The sequence below is a fragment of the Canis lupus genome, chromosome 4, assembly GCF_048164855.1.
Source record: "Canis lupus baileyi chromosome 4, mCanLup2.hap1, whole genome shotgun sequence".
Taxonomy (NCBI): Eukaryota; Metazoa; Chordata; class Mammalia; order Carnivora; family Canidae; genus Canis; species Canis lupus.
In genome coordinates, this window is record NC_132841.1 from 80,450,141 (window position 1) to 80,469,664 (window position 19,524).

Genomic DNA, 19,524 nt, shown 5'->3' on the forward strand with positions numbered 1-19,524 from the left:
AATTTATTTATTTTGTTTGTGCTTAAACTTATATTAATTGAATCAAAGAGTATATAATGCAGTTATTTCATTTTATAAGTTTCTATGAAATATATTTTATTCTTTGTAACTATAATTTTGTTTTAACGTGCTGTGTAGTATTCTTTCATTGAGTATATAAAATTATTTCAATATTATCTTTTTAATTTTCTTCTCCCTTCCAGAGCAAGTAAGTTTTATTTTTTTTAAGTATTTATTTAAATTTCTGTTAGTTAACATAAAAATTGAGTAAATAATACAGACTGCCCACATACTCCCTTCCCCCTTGGCCCTCATGGTTTCCCATTGTTAATACTTTGCATCAGTATGGTACATTTGCTTCAATTGATGAACCAATATTAATCTGATCTTATTGACTAAAATCCATAGTTTGTATGAAAATTTATTCTTTATGTTGTACAGTTTCATGGGTTTTGACAAAGTGTCATGTGTCCACTGTTAAATATCACATGGAAGAGACTCACTGGCCTAGATTCCCATTCTATTGCCTTAAAAAAACACCACCACCACCTGACCAAGCTGCTCATTAGTGGAGCAAGTAATACTATCTGTAGTGGACTGATATGAAGACACATGATAAGAGACTGATGCAAGAAAGAGTAAACAATAACGAGCAATAATGAAATATAGAGCAGTTGGTACATTTTCACTTAATATAGTCATGGACATTTAGGTTCAAATCTATCATATAAGTATTTGTTCCTTTTTATCCTTTCTGAGATTTGTTCATTTTCTTTCCTTTTGTGACCATCATGAATTTAAAAATTTTCTTTTATTGTCCCATTTTCTCTATTAACATGATAATTATACATTACTTTTAGCCATTATTCAAGAGATTACACCCTGAGTCCTTGACTTTTGGTGCTGAATCTTAAATCAGTTCTTTTACTTTGCATACAAAGCCTGGCTCTTCCAGCCAAGTAATACAAGAACCATAATATTCTGCATTTATTTACTCCCTTCTCACCAATAATGATATCGTTGTCATATATTTTAATACAATATATTTTTAATCCTCCAGCATAGCATTAGTAACAATTAATCATATTAAATGCATCCACGCATTTTATGTGTCCTATGCTTTTCACTACCTCCTGTTGCTCAGCTATGTGATATACTTTAAATTTTGCCTAAAGAACTTTAATATTTCCTTTAAGATTGCTTTGCCTTTTTTTTTTTTAAAGATTTTATTTATTTGACAGAGCACAAGCAGGAGGAGTGGCAGACAGAGGAGAGGTGGAAGCAGGGTTGGACCCCAGCACCCCAGGATCATGACCTGAGCTGAAGGCAGACATTTAATCAACTGAGCGACCCACACAGGCACCACTAGGATTGCTTTGCTGATAAGTATCTTAGTTCTTATTGTCTAGTCATGACTCTCTTTACTGTTACTTATAAAGGGTATTTTCATTTGTTACAGAATTCTGGTTTGGTATTTGATTTTTAAGTATACTAACAACTTCATCTTATCATCTTATTATAACATTTATGTTGAAAAATAAGATTATTGCTCTTACTGCTTTTTTTTTTTTTTTTTTTTTTGGTACCATGTCTTGCTTCCTCTGGTTGATATAAAGATTTCCTCTTTGCCTAAGTCTTTCCATAGCAGTATTACTATTCATGTGGTAGGCTGAAAAATGCTCCCCCAATCATCCAAAATATAATTCACTTTCTAAGCCCTAGAATCTGTAAATAATATCTTCTCTGGCAAGTAAGGAGATTATATTAAGGATCTTGAGAGAAAGAATTTATCCTGAATTATGCAGGTGGACTCTAAATGCGATCATATATATCCTAATAGGAGAGAGACAGAGATTGTTTTGACACAGACACATGGAAAAGATGATGTGAATACAGAGGCCACGACTGGACTGATGTGGCCACAAGCCAAGGAAAGCCAAGACATGCTGGGCAGCCACCCAAAGCTAGAAGACGTGAGAAATGGATTCCTCCCACAGCCTCCAAAGGGAGCACAACCCTGCTGGCCTATTGATTTCAGACTGCTGCCCTCTGGAACTGAGAGACAAAAAGAAAAATTTCTGTTATTTTATGCCACTAAGTTTGTGGTAATTTGTTGTGAAAACCTTTAGAAAAACAATTTTTCTTGATGCAGTTTTTATATTTAAACTCCATGAGTTTGTGGAGAATCAGGAAAACATAGAGTGATATATTTCAGAAGGTTGTTTTTTCATTTGGTTTAGTTTTCATTGTTTCTCAGACTCTTTCTATTCCTCTCTCCTCTCCTCCTGGGAATCCAGTTATCACATGCTAAGAATATTTCACTGTTTTGACATATCTTTTAATCTCTGTTATGTTTCCCTTTTTGCCCCACCCTATGTGCTTGCATCTTTATATTTTCTATTACATATTTCCTGATTTATTCTCTTTTCTCCAAGGTCTTATTTGCAGTTTAGGCCACACTTTACAATCTATATTACATTACAGTATTTTGGATATTGTTCTATTAGCTTTTAAAAAATTGACTCCATGCTCTGGTGAAATTATCTACTTTTGCATTTCCTTTCTTGAAAATATAATTTGTATTTACTTTTCAATCTGGATTTAATAACATATCTTGAGAATCTATTTATGGTATTCTGCTATCTGCTGTCTTTTCCTGAGATGTATGTTCATTGGTAGTGTTTCATATCACATTTGATAAATTTTTGACTACACAAATTGTGAATGAGTAAGTACGGACTCTCTGGATGGTGTTATCTTCCAATTATAATGATTTGAGATAAGTTTATAGGGAGACATGAAAACCAGAGGAGGGTGATACGTTACCAGATTGGCCCAAATTACTGAATTGCATCCTAAGGGCCTAAGACATAAAGAGTCTCAAAAGTATTCCAATGACAAGATTGTTTTCTAGGCTTCTTAGAAATCCGTGAGCCCACATTTTTATTGCCCAAGGCACATGAAGCTTAGCATTTATCCTTTAAGCAACATGCACTACCTTAGCTTTCACAACTTTCCAAGGGCTGTATTGCTTAGTGTAAATGATTTTATCAAGGGGAAATTGCAAGCAGGATAAAATCTTACCTATCTGTAGCTTTATGTTCTTCAGAAACTTGTGTCTTCGTGTACTGGCTTTTTGGTATCTGTGTATTCTACGTTTTATTTACCTAGTCTAAAGACTCTGCCATATGTTTTGGTGACCAATTTAGTTTGGTCTCTATGCCATAATAAGAATCAGAAAGTTCCCTGGAAAAAAAAAATTATTTCGAATGCAGGGTCCAAATCATCATCATGTTTTTATTTATTCCTGGAATTTCCTGGTATGCTAATTGTTTCTGATACCTATAAACAATTAGGTTGGGTTTTTTTGTTTTTGTTTTACCTTTTATAACTCTCAGCAAAGATTACTGTAGCAGGATCCTAGAACCATTATTTTAAATAGAGCAGCTATAGCAATGTCCTGAATATACAATGACTGTCTGTACATTAAACTGGAATAAAATATTTTGGGTTAGAGCTATGCTTTTTATGACTAAATATTATTCCTCTAAATTAAATTCTCACAAATTTATTAAATTATTAATATTTTGATAAACCTGGTTGAAAAGTCTGTTGCTGGGATGCCTGGGTGGCTCAGTGGTTGAGCATCTGCCTTAGGCTCAGGTCGTGATCCCAGGTCAGGGGATCGAGTCCCACATTGGGCTCCCTGTGGGGAGCCTGCTTCTCCCTCTGCCTGTGTCTCTGCCTCTCTCTCTGTGTCTCTCATGATAAATAAAATCTTTAAAAACAAATCTGTTGCATATCTGGGTAACCTATAGAAAGTGAGGCTGAAGTTAATTTTGGAGGGTGGGGCGTGTTTTTAGCACCTATCAAAAGGTACTTAAAATAGATAAATGATATTGAGTAATTGTTTAAATCTATGGAAGTGACAGGCAAAATTTAAATAATATACAAACTGTTAGTATAATATATGCATTTTAGAGTATAGAAGTAAATTCGTAGGATAATTTTATAAATATAAATAATGTCAAATATATTTATGTATTTATTTCATATGTTAGAATAATCAGCCTTGGTTTTAATGACACAGCAGATTTTCTATATTCCCAGACACTTCTCTGTGTCATTTCAGGATGCCATATAAGTTTCTATTTCTCTTCAGCAGAGGGAGTTAAACTTTAACCAGCAGATAAATTATACAAGCCTGTTTCAGATACGTCTATTACAGAGCTTCATGGATAAAAGGGTTTTGATTTGAAACAGAAGAAAATTCTGGTACATTCAATGTCTGGTGAAATCTTCTAGAGGTGCTCAAGTACACAAGTAAGCAAAATGTTAAATCATGATCTGGTCAAGGAGATTAAATGAAGTCTCTGAAGCACAGAAATAGATCGTCCATTGAAGATATCTGGCTAAGAGTTTGACTATAACCACATGGAAGAACAGATAATACCATTTCAGTTACTAATGAGTAAGCAGAAACCAGAAATGTCATTACAGGCTTGGCGTACCCCTGCTTCTTCACGAGTCCCTGCCCTCTTCATGTATCATCCTAGAAATAGAGCCTTAGATGGCCCTATATTAAGGGTCTGAGCCCTTGTCATATCGAGAGCTTTTTCTACAGAACCCTCGGATCCTTTAGCATTTTACTTATTTACATACATCAGATCTCACTAGAGTGGTTTAACCAAATAAAACTTGATTTCTCTCACTGTGTTCAACAGTTTGTGACCTACAGCTGTTCAAAAAATAACATTGCCTCCCTCTCTGCTCTTCTTAACATACAATTTCTTTTCATAACTGTAAGGGGGCTGGCTCCACCTTTAAGTACCATTTTCAAATCATATCAGGAAAAAAGTGAAGATAAAAATGCAAAGGGAATTCTGTTCCTTTTTATATGGAAAAACTGAATGGTTTAAAAAGGGTAGTATGGGGGATCCCTGGGTGGCACAGTGGTTTAGCGCCTGCCTTTGGCCCGGGGCACGATCTTGGAGACCCAGGATCGAGTCCCACGTTGGGCTCCCGGTGAATGGAGCCTGCTTCTCCCTCTGCCTGTGTCTCTGCCTCTCTCTCTCTCAATGTGTGACTATCATAAATGAATTAAAAAAAAATTTTTTTAATTAAAAAAAATAGAAAGGGTAGTACTTTTGTTTTTACATATCATTAGGCATAAGTGCACATATGGCTAGATAAAGCTGTAAGAAATTGGGTTTATAAAGTTAGATGTACTTGTTTTCTCATTAACCATAGCATTTTTTATTTAATCATCAACAACAAAAAATGTGAATTGGTAACTGGCTGTATCTGTACAACTCTCTGGAGATAAAAAGAAGTTACCTGCTATCCATCTCTTACAGTCACTTGCCAGGAAGACCCAGGTCCTAGCAATATATACTTTAATGACCATCATGGAAACCCATGTGTACAACTACACAAAATTCCTTATTATATGGTTTGGGTCTGACTTATAAAGACTTAAAATACAGTGGTTAAACATGATACAGCTCTATTTCTTTTTCAGTTACTCTATCCCGGGTTGATAAGGCAGCAGTAGTAACAGCCCAAGTGCCAGCTTTCTCCTTCAGAAGCTTCCTCCAAGCCAATAAAAAGCACTACTGTTTATCTGCAGTTGTTGAAATTTAATCACTTGGTATGTTCACCTTAAATTTAATCACTTGGTATGTTCAACTTCAAGGGAGGATGAGAAATGGAGTCTTGATTATTGGAAATCAGTTAATAAATGAATATTGATGGTCTGAGGAACCCTAGTAGGGTCTCTGCCACAGCCATTTTTTTTTTAACACAAATGTGATCATTCCTACTCAGTCTATGTTAATTTCAAGAAGGTTTCTATCCTTGTTTTATGCAAGGATACGGTCTACGATGATGGAAATACATGGTGGCCACCAGCCACATCCAGCTACGGAGTACATGGAATGTATTTAGACTGGCTGGATAACTTAATTTTCTTTATTTATATCTAGTTCAACTTTAAACAGTCTCAGGTAGATGGTGGCTTTCACTCCTGGACAATGCAGGTCTAGATATTCCCAATAAAGGGACTAAGTTCCTCAAATATGTGCCAGCCTCTGGCAATAAAGGTAACCCTTCAAACTATATTCACTAGAGAAACAACAGCAAAAATAATTTAAAGATCCATCAAGATATCTTTATATCAATAATTTGCTCTCTGAGATTTTAATTTGTCATTGTGTTACACTCTTAGGCAGTGGAAAACTAAACAACCAATGGCTCCGTAGGTGGTTGACTAAGTAAATGTTAGCTAAGAACAAATGGAAAATGATAGAAAGTTTTGTTTTTTTTTAGGTTGTGTGTGTGTGTGTGTGTGTATGTATTTTAAGGCAGAGCTTTAGCTCAGGTTTTCAGAGAGTAAGAACATGTCCCTAAACACCCTTCTACTTTGTCCTTTCCACTGTAAGATCCTTATATAAATCTGTGAAGGTGACCTGCAAAGCTATAACTTGCTGAAATGAGCCCTCAGAGTCTTGCTTAGAATCTAGAGCCCACAATGAATGATTATTGATGTTTTCAGCAGAAAAGCTGTCAATTAGATGTACAGTTTACCATAACAGCTCCAGGGTATAAACCTGAACTCTTCTGTGAATTTACCGGAACTTCTGTGCAGCCACAGGGCCAAGCACACAACTCTCCATTTGCTTCAGGAGATCCAGATGTTCACCTTATTTGGTACTGTGCCGGAAATTGGATTGTGAGTTTGATGTATTTTTGTCTTATAGCATTTCAGGGTTTTAGTCTGTTTATTTTTAAATGTATGTTTCTTTTTTTCTGACTATGAAATAATACATGTTCAATGTAGCTAATTTAGAATGTATGAAAAATATGAACAAAATTATAGTTACTTGTAATTCTACAACATAGTGATAATAACTGTTATATTTTCTGTAGGTTGAGAAAACTGCTATTTTCATTAACTTTGCTTTACGATGTAATGTTTTAAAAGCATTTTGTTCCCCCTGTCTCTGTTCCCTCATTTATCATTCACACTTCTCAATGCACTGCCATCTGGCTTTCTTGCTGTCAATCCATTGTAGCTTTGTTGCCAAGGTCACCAATGGTTTTTTGTCACTAATTTGAATGGACACTAGTCTTTATCTTACTTGAATTCTCTCCAATAGTTCAGAATCCTGTCCCAGCACCTAAAGAAGTTTATAAAAGCTGCTGAGTCAGACTGCTTCCAAATTATTGTTTAAGCTTCTGGGACTAAACCCAGTTAACTTTTTGTGCCAAGAATGAATTAGGACTAAGTCTATTTGCCTCATATGCTAGTTTACCTCAAAAATTTCCAAAAGGACAAATGTATTTGCTCAATTCCTATAAAACAGCTATCTGTAGCACTGTATTTTGCTCATTATCTCCCCATGGCTATCTTATCTCCCAGAACACATCACTCTGGTAAGGCAGTCAGTCAAACGGTCAGCTATAGCCAATACCAGAATGGACATATAAGTGGGGCACCTGGTGGCTCAGTTGGTTAAGCGTCTGCCTTCAGCTCAGGTCATGATCCCAGGGGGGATCAAGCCCCACATCGAGCCCCACATCAGACTCTCTGCTCATCAGAGACTCTGCTTTCCTTCTTCCTCTGCCCCTCCCCCTGCTAGTGCTCTATTTTGGTCTCTCTCAAATAAATAGATACAATCTTAAAAAAAAAAAAAAAATGGACATAGAACTCACAGCAGTCTTTTTGAATTCCAGTTCTCTAGAGCAATGGTTTCTACAGATGCAGTTTGAGCCCTGAAATATATATAGCTAGCTCTTGGTATTTTACTTACAAGAAGCCAGTAAACTACTTGTCCTGCTCTCTTTTCCTCCATACCAACCTACATACCTATCTAGCTAGATAGCTAGGTACCTATCTAATCAAGGTGCTAAAAGGAACTGCCCTAAACACTGATCCTAATACCTTCACATAACTTCATATGAACCAACTCCCATCTCTCTCCTTTTTATACTTCATCTGGAAATCCATAATTAAAAAAAAAGTGTTTACTTTATATTTTCCTATTCATTTCTTTTCTAAGAACTGGTTGTTCATTTGAGGACCTGAAGTTGCCCAAACTGCTTGGTTTGGCCTATACTGGAATCACCAGGATGGTTTATTAAAATACAAATGGCTGGGCTCCATCCCAGAGTGTCTGCCTATTTGTTCTGGGGTGAGACCCAAGAATTTACATTTCTAAAAAAAGCAGTATTACTGCTGATCTTGTGACCAAAGTTTTACACATTAGCATTATTAGGAAAGAGTGAGGACTTCCAAGTTCTTGTAAGCCAGACCAGGAACCCAAAGTCTAAGTCAGACTTTATCAGATTTGTGTGAAGGTTTACCAATGATCTTCTATTCTCTGAAGATATACTATAGAAATGACCACAAATAGAAAAAAAATTCATAAATACAGTAGCCTTTATAAAACTAAAAAATAATAATTTGAACATAAGAAGTTAAGCAATCATCACATTTATTTTAAATCGAATATAGAAATTAAAATGAAAATTATGATTCTGTCAGTAATCTGAAGACATACTCATATATTAATAAAACATGGCCTTCAAAACTGATATGACTAAACTGTACCTAGCAATACATACCTGTAAAAATAACATTGAAAGTGCTAACCACCTCTTAGGTTTTGTGATTAGGATATTTTCAAATGTAAAATCCTTATATAATTTCCAAACTTTCAAAAAAAAATCCAAGCTTTCTATATTAAGCCTTTTGCTGTTATACTAACAATTATTTCTTTACATGTTAGGAAAAAAATAATATAGTAGGTATGATTGCTCACTCCTTGCATATCTCCAAGAGAACCTGGAATCATGATTGGCCCTTGGCCAACTTCTGGGAACGTGGCCTTTAGAAAGTTCTTAATGCTAGTGATTGATGATTTCGTTATTTAACTGGAACAATATACCGTGCTGTACCAGTTTCTCAGGCTTGCTTTGTACAAACCTCAAGATTGATGATGCCTACTTTGTTTGGTTGTTGGGGGTCCTGACTTTCTGTTGCTATGGCTGAGAGTATAACACCATGTGTCTATGTGACCTGCCCTGAATTAATCCCCAGATTCTTAGACTTCAGTGAGTTTCTCTAAGCAGAGACATTCCACACATATACCTGTAGTATGCTTCTAGAAAGATTGTTCTGTGTAGCCTTAGGTGAGGAAGTGGGAAGCCTGCGTCTTCTTTCTGGACTCCATTCAATGTGCATTTGTTTTCTGCTGCTTTTGCTCAATATCTGTTGCTTTTATAAACCTTGGCCATGAGTATAACTTACTATTATATAGAATCACGTGTGGTCTTCCAGTAAATCATCAAATATGAGGCGGTCATTTAACCTCCAAACAATATACGTGTTTGTGTAAGTGTCTGTGTGTATGTGTGTGTGATGAGTACACAACAAATGATTATCTAATAGTTTATTCTCTCTCTGACAGGAAAATTAAATGCTTTATTAGAAATATAAAGGACTAAGTATGCAAATTACTAAACAATTTAATCAGTCACACCTGTAAGTCCCCTGAAAATTCTCATTCATTTATGCATGCATTTACTTATCTAACAAATATTTAACAGAAATATTTGTTAAATATATATACTACATGCTATGTGTTTGATATATAATAAGGAAAAAACAGTCCTGTCTTTACTTTTAGTTCTCGTTTCCAAAGGAAAAAGACACATGCATAGAACACTGCAATTCAAAGTTAAAAGTTACGTCAGTAAAGGAAATCATCACCCTCATTATTGTTAGTGCTAGTCTATATACGGTGAGCAGTTACTCCAGCCAGTCCTGTTTTAGCCCTAAGCATTACTATATAATATTCTAATTAAGGTCATAATCATGTATCTGATGATATCCAATTATGATTCAAATTTTGCAGGTGCAGAATTGAGTCACTAAAAAACTGAGTAGTTTATAAAACATCACAAGGTCAGTAATCTGGGTACTGTGATTTGAACCCAGACAGCTTATTCTGATCCCAGAACCTATATCATTACTACGTCAATGCCACAAGGTGCTTCAGAGATGCAGAGAGGCTTTGAAAAGGCTAGCTGAAAAATATACCATAGATTAATTAGCCTGTATATTTGAAAAAAAAAAAAGTATGGCTAGAGCAAATTTTACAATAAGTATTGGAGTTTATAGGAAGGAAGAGGATAAGTATTCCAGGTAGTTGGAAACTCAAGAAAGCAAGAATGGCTTCAGGGACATGTTCTTAAAAGGTCCCTACAATTGGTTATTAGTGATCTAGCATTATCATTCTAAAATGTTTAATAATTTGGTATTTGAATTTTGTTTTAAGAGAAGTTTGCTGAGACAGTGTTAACATTTGATGTGGGCTCCCAATGCTACTTCCCTATCCAGAGTCCAAGACACCTCAATTAGCTTCCCTTTCACAGCCTTGAACCAGTGAATTCTCCACGCTTAGATTGTGGTGGGGGCCAGGGCTTTCATGCAGGAAGGATCGGGATTGGCAAGGGGACAATCCCCTGCAGCCAAGGTGCACAGCATGCTGATAGCAGCCATCTCTGCCATGGAATAACAGTGACACAGACATTCCCAGAGTTGCTTGGTGGAAGTCGGCCTGTCACCCATCACCAACCCAGGTATGTGTCCTGGCATAGAGTTTCCAATCTCTTGGTTATTTCTCTGTGTACAGGAAGGTGGAATCATAAGAAAGGGAGATGCCCATGGGTGAGGCAATTTGATTTTAAATAGCAAATGAAAAACATCATGATGGATTGAGAGAGAGGCCTTAGAAGAAAAGAAAAATGTTTATATGTTAATACGATCAGTGGGCATTGTTCACTGGCTTTTGAAGAAGGCTACCACACTCTTTCATTTTGCGCCGAGCCCTCCAAATCATGCTGTGATCCTGTGTGAGAGTCCATGGTATGCCATGCATTAGTAACTGAAAGAATTTCACTCTGAGTGTATCAGATGGCATTTAATGACATGACTGAATTCTAGGGCGAAAAAGAAAAAAAAAACAAATTAATACATATCAAGAAGTTATATTCTAATGGCAATAAAGAGTGAGTGAGGTGTTTCAGGTATAAGAATCAGGTGAACGTATTTGTAAAATAAACAGCTAATTCTCACATCATTGAGATGGATTTTATAAAAACAAGTCTATGATCAGGAAGGTTTATTTGAATGCCATTACTCTCATTTAGATAATAGATTGTTACAAATTGAATGAAGTAATGACAATAAAGGAAAGAGCTGGAGTAACTTAAAAAAAATTTGGAGGGGTACCTGGTTCAGTCAGTTAAGCACCAAGGGTCTTGGGATAGAGCCCCACATTTGGGCTCCCTGCTCAGCTGGGAGTCTGCTTATTCCCCGCCTTGCCTCTCTCCCCAGTTCGTGTGTACTCTTTCTCTAAGGTCAAATAAATAAATAAATACATACATACATACATACATACATACATACAATCTTTAAAAAAAAGATTTTGGAGATGTAATAGACATTTTTGAATGAGAAGATGTGGGGGAGGGATCTTGCAGTGTCAAAAAATAAAATTGTGGCAAAATCTTACCTGAAGATATAGTTTGGAAATTAATTAATAGAAAAATAAGTATTTAATAAGCAATGGGAATAAATTAAATGACCTGGGAATGTGTGTTATTTGAAAAGATAGGAATGACAAGTTATTACCTCTAAACTCATGTTGTCCATTACAGTAGTCACTAGTCATCTGTGGTTATTTTCTTAATTAATTAAGAACAATAAAATTTAAAAATTACTTCCTTAGATGAACTAGTCACATTTTAGGAGCTCAATATCCACATGTGACTACCGGCTACCCCATTAGATAGCACAGATTATAGAACATTTCCATCACTACAAAATGTTTTAATGGACAGCACTGCCTAAAACCTCTGGAATTCAGGGATAGATCAAAAGACAGCAGCTATCATACAAGAATGAGACTCGGTAACTAAAAAAATAAGGAGAAAAACAGAGAAATGATGGAAAGCTTTTCAAGGGAAGAATGGTCAACCATCTCATATGCTAAGAAGAGTTCAAAAATTAGAAACTAAACGGTCCTTACTCAATCCCAAAACACTTAACTGGTTTTATTACTGATCTTCAAATCAAGCATAGTAACAGGATAAAAGGTGCTTAGGCAAATGAGATTTAGAAGGTAACTTCTGACAATTTTTGCTTCCTCACTAATTTTTCTACACTTACTAACCACTGGTGTTTATACACTTCCAAGAAGATATGAACAGAAAAATACAAACTGTTATGTTTACATACTGACCAAACAGATTTTCAAAGATTGTTGTGTTCCTCTAAGCAGATTAAGATACATGTACAAAAATCCCATTTCTAGGAAAAATTAAGGATCATAAATATTATTAAACAGAAATAACACTTATCATAAAAGTGAGGCTTACATACACACATATTTTCTTTCTACACTTTAAAAATGTTGCTACAGTAGAGGCTAAACTTCTCATCTCTTTCACTTCAAAATATTGATTTGAAGAAAATAGTTTTGAGAGACACTAAAGTATATTCCACTTGCTTTTATTTTAAGATAAGAGTTCTTGAAAATGCTTTGCATACCTCTTATTACACATAATTGTTTTATTCCTAGAGACTTTTGTCCCTTTTTTATTATACTGATAGTATTTTATTTCCATGTGGGCTTTACATGTTTCTTCTTTCAATATATAATATTGAGTATATCTCCTTTATTTAATATTTCATACAGAATTACCTTCATAGCTACCTGTGAATGCCAAATTCTCCTGACATTTACCAACCATCTCCATTTTTCTCCCGCCTCTAAGATCTATTTAATGTTAGGAAAATATTTTCACATTGTTAAAATGGTAACTTTCTGGGAAAGAACTGAATGTGTAGAAATAAGACAAGCCACGGAAAAGGAGAAAAAAAGAATTAAGAGCATATTAACATATACACAGCTAGAAGCAAAGAAACCGATGTTTATGTATATGTTTATGTACATATACTTACACACACATAAATACATTTAAAATCAACATAAATGAAGACTGAATAGTAGTGATCCATTTCATAAGAAGTATAATAATCGTAGAAGTTCTTGAAGATAAAGAAAATGCAATTAGGCTTCTGGAAACAGATTTAGGATTTATAAAACATAATTATAATTCAATAAAATCTATATTTATGTGACACTTATTAAAACAGTCTATGATTTCTAGAAATTAACTTGTACTTAGCATGAAAGTGAAATATTAAAATTAATGAAATTATAAGTGCTTGTGAACAATCATTCTGGAACTGATATGCCAAATAAAAAGTAAAAGCTAATAAAATGATATGTATAATCTACCATGTTTGACTTTGAAAAAGTTGCTTAACTTAATCAACATCTTGTATTCTATTAAAACTTTCAACCTGTTTGTTTATGTACATGATTTTTTAAAGTGGAAATTACACACTTTTCACTTAAGATAAGCTTTATAATGAGAAAAGACGGCCATAGAATGAAATAATCAAAACATTTATATAAGTCTATATTTCATTATTTTTCTTAGTTGATTTTCCCCTTATTGACATGATGGAAGAAACAAATACTATACAATATTTATTAAGCCAAAATGTGTTTTTTAACGCAGTACTACCTTCAACTGAATATATCTAAAATATAAATATTCTATACAGTATTATGTAAAAATTAGCAACAGATAAAAGCTAGTAAATATTTTTTTTAGTTCTCTTTCAATATTTGTCTTGTCAGTTACTCAGATAAAAAAAATCTAAGAAAATATCCTTTTGAGTACTGTGCAACTTTCAGTACTCCACTCTACTGTACATTGCACCTGGAAATTACAGGGTTAGTCTCAAATCCTTTGGCTTGCTACAATATGTCTTTGGGAAAGTTTCTTTGCCTCACCTGTATCATTTACAAAGGAAGGACAATAATGCATAACCACTGTTAAGATATTAAGCAATAATACACTTAAAACATTTAGTACAGAATGTTATACTAAATATTTGTATGTCATTTCTCTTGGTATATTCAAAACACGTGCAAATTAAGCTGGTAGGCTTTGACTTTAAGGAATTGTTAAGCAGGCATTTTTCCTAGGTCTAGTGTATTTTTACATTGCTTGCTATTAGTAACAGCAACACTTGTATTTAGTAAAATGTCTATACTATTCATGAAGGATACACTTGTAAAGTGCTAGTGAAGATAGAATATATCTGCATAAAATGGTGATTATTGTGAACATTTAAAAACATTTATATGATATCATCAAACAATAAAGTTTAACCATATTTAAATTATTTTTTATTCCTGAAGGGGTCATCCTTTTTTTGAAAAAAAAAACTGGGGAGGAAAAAAAAATATTAAACAGAATTTCATGAAGACATGATTTCCCAGATTAAAATTTGAATTAGAATGAGATAACTCACCGAGTTTCCTTAGACTGTCCTTTTAAAAGAACTGTTCACTATCATTTTATATTCATAAAGCAATCCAATTTAATACTGAAAAAGGAAATCAAAATTCTCAAAGGTACAAGAAAACAGATTGTTGATGAGGTTTTTTGTGTATGAAACAGAATATTTTCTGCTGAACAGAATAATCCTGATTGTCTTTTAGTACATAAAGTGTTTTCCTTTGTATTATCTGAATAACACATATATGCAAAAACTAAAGAAAACTCTTTAATCACTATGTGATTATCAGATGTACTCACTTTGAAAAAATGATATAATAAATAATCCATTAATTTTCAATATCCCTGAATAGTATGCTTGCTTGAATATACACATATTTTTATATATTTATGTGACACAATTTATGAAACATCAATATGAATTCCTAATTTAATCATTCATTCTTTAGCCAGTGTCATGAAGAGGTTACATTTACATTCTCCAAACTCCGTAACATTTTAAATAGATATACTTAGGGAAAAAGAAAATTATCTTGACAAACTATATACTTTGAATTGAGTAACTTGTTACTGTCATATTTTGTATAATTGTTGAGATTATGATATAAAATTAGCATCAAAAAATAATAGAAACATTTTTATGAGATATTCAGGTAAGTAACTTCTAATGTTTAGATATAAAATAATTTGTAATGAAAATATTCAATGTGTTAAAATAAGAATATATGAATGTAAAGGGAATATTTAACAAAATATTAATAATTACTTAATATTATTATTTGTGTTTTAATTTATCTAATATACTGAGAACTTTCCTTTGTAATAGATGTATCTAAACAAAGATCTTATTCAGAACAACATTTCATCTTGTCATTGTGTCTTTTGAGTCTCTTTTAATTTAGAAAAATACATTTCTTTGCAGATACTTGATCTGGTGTAATTTACCATGTTCCAGAATTTTTACAATCTGTACTCATGGAGTCATTTAGCTACTCTTCTCTCACCTCTATTACCTACTAAGCAAAATTTGTATCTGCCAGCATATATTTTTTTTTTTTTTTTGCCAGCATTCTTAAATCCAAGTGAAACATTTTTGGCAATACATCTCATGTGATATTATGCATATGCTGCTCACAGAAAAACTAATATTTTTGTTCCATTATTTGTGTCCTAACAAATTTATTAGAAAGGTGTAATTTTTTCTCCCTTGAGAAAATTGTTGAATTCCTCATCAAACATATTGGATTTAATATCAATTGATAATACCTGTGTGAAATAATATTTCATTAGATTTTCAAAATGATTCAATAATTTCTCATTTATTTGTCATTCTTCTAACGAACTCTAGGGTTAGGAGATCTGTGTCACTGTATGATTTCATTAAATTAAAATTTGTAAGTGAAACACACTGTGCAGGATGGTGAGCCTCAACTCAACAAAAAACACAAGAGAAACTGAAATAATAATTTTCTGACTCACAGAGTCTCAGAGACAGTAAATGGCACACGTGGAGGAACCACAGGGGCAGGTGAAGTAGGGTGCAGGCATAAAGGCCCACAACTGGGGGCATGTGATTCGATTAGGACCCAAGGTGGAGTGCTTTGAGGTTCCCACGCTAGGCTAGATAAGTCAGTTCAAACCAAAAAGAGTGGGTTTTCATAAGCTTCAGGGGGTCCTACCTAAGAAGTGCACGTGGAGAAGGTGCTGGGAGGTGGAGGAGACTGTTTATCACAGGTCTGCTGTAGTCACGTGAGAAAATTACATTAGCTAGTGCTTCTTCAGGCTGTTCTTTGGGTACCTGCTGGCAAGAGGAGGCCGGTGTCCGTTTAAAGCACCCCTGCAGGCCGCTAGATGCCAAGGCAGCAAGCTAAGTCTACATAGTCACCTCCTGTGTCAGCGAGCGAGCTTACTGTCAGTGTGAATGGCTCATCTCCTTGTCTCCCCTAGTGGCAACTCTAGAGACACTGTGAGATGAGAGATGTTGATGGCAAGCAGATCCCTGAATCATATAATCAAAGTGGTTTAGAGGAGTCTTCTATATATTCAAGAGGATATGTCTTTCTCCCTCTCTTTTTCGGTAATATAAGCTGTACATACTTTTTCTAAGCTTCTTATTCGTTAACCTTTTATTTTGTAGCTTTATTTTTTAATCATAGTTAGAAAAAATTTCATCTAGTAATTTTGGTTTAAATTTTTTACATTCAAATATTTCATTTTTTAGTTAAGTCTGGTTATGTTATGAGGCACAGATTAAATTAACATTTCCACATCTTTGAGATAGACTATGCAATTTCTATTCTTTTACTAATTCATCTGAATATTTATGTTAATAGGTTTTCTAATAATCTAATAGTTACTAATCTTTTAAATCATGGAATATACATTCTTGATTATGTGTGATAATTTTAAATGCAGTTTATTGTGTTTGAGAGTAATATGGGCTTTCTATGTCTATATTAATATGTGACATTGGTTGCTGTTTTAATTCCAACTGGCATTTATTTATATGGATTCCTTCATTAACTACTCTCAAAAATGGTGTAAATGTAGTGGGATTTTTTGCCATTAACAAACTGAGATGAATGATCTAAAATATTCTAGGCTGCTCTTTTTGGGGAGTTATTTTTAAAAAACTTTGTTTTTCATAGGGTAATAGATCCATTAGACTATACCTCCACTACTGTGAATTCTGATAAAATATTTTCTAAAATGTATACTTCAGACTTCCAAATTTATTTTAAAATGTGGTGGCACCAATTAATCACATTATTTATGATTAATTGTACCTCTTTTAGTGGTTATTTTCTCCTTGTTTTATCTTATTTTGAATATGTGTGCTTTCTTTTTCGTGACTAGATGAGCTCATAGGTTTTTTTAAGTTGTTTTTAAATACTGGGTTTTTCCCCCTGAAATCTCTTTCTACTGTGTTCTAATTCATTGATATCTGCTTAAAATGTATTTATCGTTTCTTTCTTTTCTTTCTGTCTACATTGTTGTTCTTCACTTAACTTTTTTCATATATACATAATGTAAATGTAATATATAAATATAATGTACATAAAATAATTAATACATATAATATTGGCATTGACTTTAAGTGTTTAAAGCTTTAAGTATATTCCTGGGTACTGAGTTATCTTTTTCACACATGCATTAATATATATTTTCAATATGATTATTTCAAAAAATTCTATAATTTGTTTTGCCCAAGATTTTTTTTTAAGATTTTATTTATTTACTTGACAGAGAGAGAAAGAAATCATAAGCAGGCAGAGTGGCAGGCAGAAGAGGGAGAAGCAGGCTCCCCACTGAGAAGAGAGCCCCATGTGGGGCTCGATCCCAGGGCCCTGAGATCATGACCCGAGCCAAAGGAGACACATAACCAAAGGAGCCACGCAGGTGCCCCTGTCCAAGGTGTATTTGATAAGAGTTTTTGTGTTGTTTTGTCTTGTGTGTGTTTTGGTTTTTAACCCAAAGTAGTCATAGAATGCTGTTCATATTTTTTTTTCTAATTTAATAGACTTAGTAAATTGCTCTGTTTTCCTTTTTAGTATACGGAAAATCTCCATGAGTTTCCATTGCTCTTTGCCAAAAATGTTTATTTTTTAATGAAAATTACAGCTTTTAATGCATATATATATATATATATGATTTTTACCTGTTTAGATTATTCATGCTTTTTTTTATCACTTCATTTCCCTTGAATTTAGAAAATGTTTTAAAAATTAGCATACACTAGGTTAAATTTTCTTACATGTCCTATTGTCCTTATTATATTAAGAATATGTATGCTATTTGGTGCATAGATATCTCTACTTTTTTTAAGATTTTATTTATTTATTCATGAGAAACAGAGAGAGAGAGAGAGAGAGAGAGAGAAAGGCAGAGTCACAGGTAGAGGGAGAAGCAGGCTCCATGCACGTTGCCCAATGTGGGAATTGATCCCGGGACTCTAGGATCACGCACTGAGCTGAAGGCAGACATTCAACCACTGAGCCCCCCAGGCATCCTGATATCTCTAAATTTCAAAATGTCTTTGTAAATTGTATACATGAGCCATAATTTTTCTTTGTAATAAGCACCAGTAAAATTGATAAAACTTTTTTTTTTTTAATGAAACGTTTAGAAGTCTGATTAAATGAAAAATACAGGAAAGGAGAAAAAACACATAGATATTGGAAACAAAAAAGAATTCTAATATAATACTTCAAGCAACTCTGGAAAAATTAGAAATCCTGGAAGCAATAGTAAATTTTGACCAAAATATAAATACTGATAAATAAAAACCCAAGATTATAATTTTTCCTGAGGGAATAGTTTCAAGCTTTGTAAATTCAGACAACTTATTTCTCCCATCCAATCTTCTATGTTTTTTTATTTGAAAAAATAGTGATTATTATGGCATCAATTTCACAGGATTTTTGTAATAATTAAATGAGTTAGTATATGGAAGTTCTTAAAACAGATCAGCATATATTAAGTGGCATATACATATATACTGTTATTATATGTATTAATACTAGATAGCTACTTTTTTTGAAACTAGAAATCAATGACAGTATAAATGGACTTTATTAAAATTTCCAATATTTTATTTCTACTTACTTATTTGTTCTTATTTATGACTTTGTAAATCCAAAAAATGACTGAAATATGCATTTTTTTAATTTTTAAGAAACCAGCAAAGAATTTTTCTTAAAATATACTAAGGTTAGTATCAAGAGGAGAATATTCTATTCTTTTTTTAATGAGCATTTATTCACAAATTAAATAATCAAATTAAAAATTAAGTAATTCGCTAATACACTATAATATATAATAATACACTATATAATATACAATAGTGTATATTATGTAATGTATACTACATATTACAATATATATTATATACTATAATATTCAATATACTATAATATATAATACACTATAATATACAATAATGTACAATATTAATGTACAATAATATACAATAATGTACAATACAATAATGTACAGTATAATATACAATATACTGTATTTTAACATAACTAAAATATAGTAATTACATATTGTATGGAAAAATAAACACAATTAACTAAG

General features: G+C 33.2%; 1 long non-coding RNA gene across 25 annotated transcripts in view; it reads right to left on the reverse strand.

Annotated features, from left to right (window-relative positions):
* LOC140632717 (uncharacterized) overlaps window positions 1–19,524 on the reverse strand; it is a 341,247-nt gene that overhangs the window by 251,856 nt on the left and 69,867 nt on the right. For 5 of the 25 annotated variants that reach the window (XR_012030371.1, XR_012030372.1, XR_012030373.1 and 2 more), the window contains 2 exons: window positions 11,297–11,419; window positions 10,794–11,004 (listed from right to left, as the gene is read on the reverse strand). The exons of 18 other annotated variants lie outside the window; for them this stretch is intronic. This is a non-coding gene — a long non-coding RNA (uncharacterized lncRNA). Of the gene's footprint in view, window positions 1–10,793; window positions 11,005–11,296; window positions 11,420–19,524 lie in introns of those variants that run through there. 2 more of the 25 variants (XR_012030387.1, XR_012030393.1) reach the window with 1 other exon arrangement.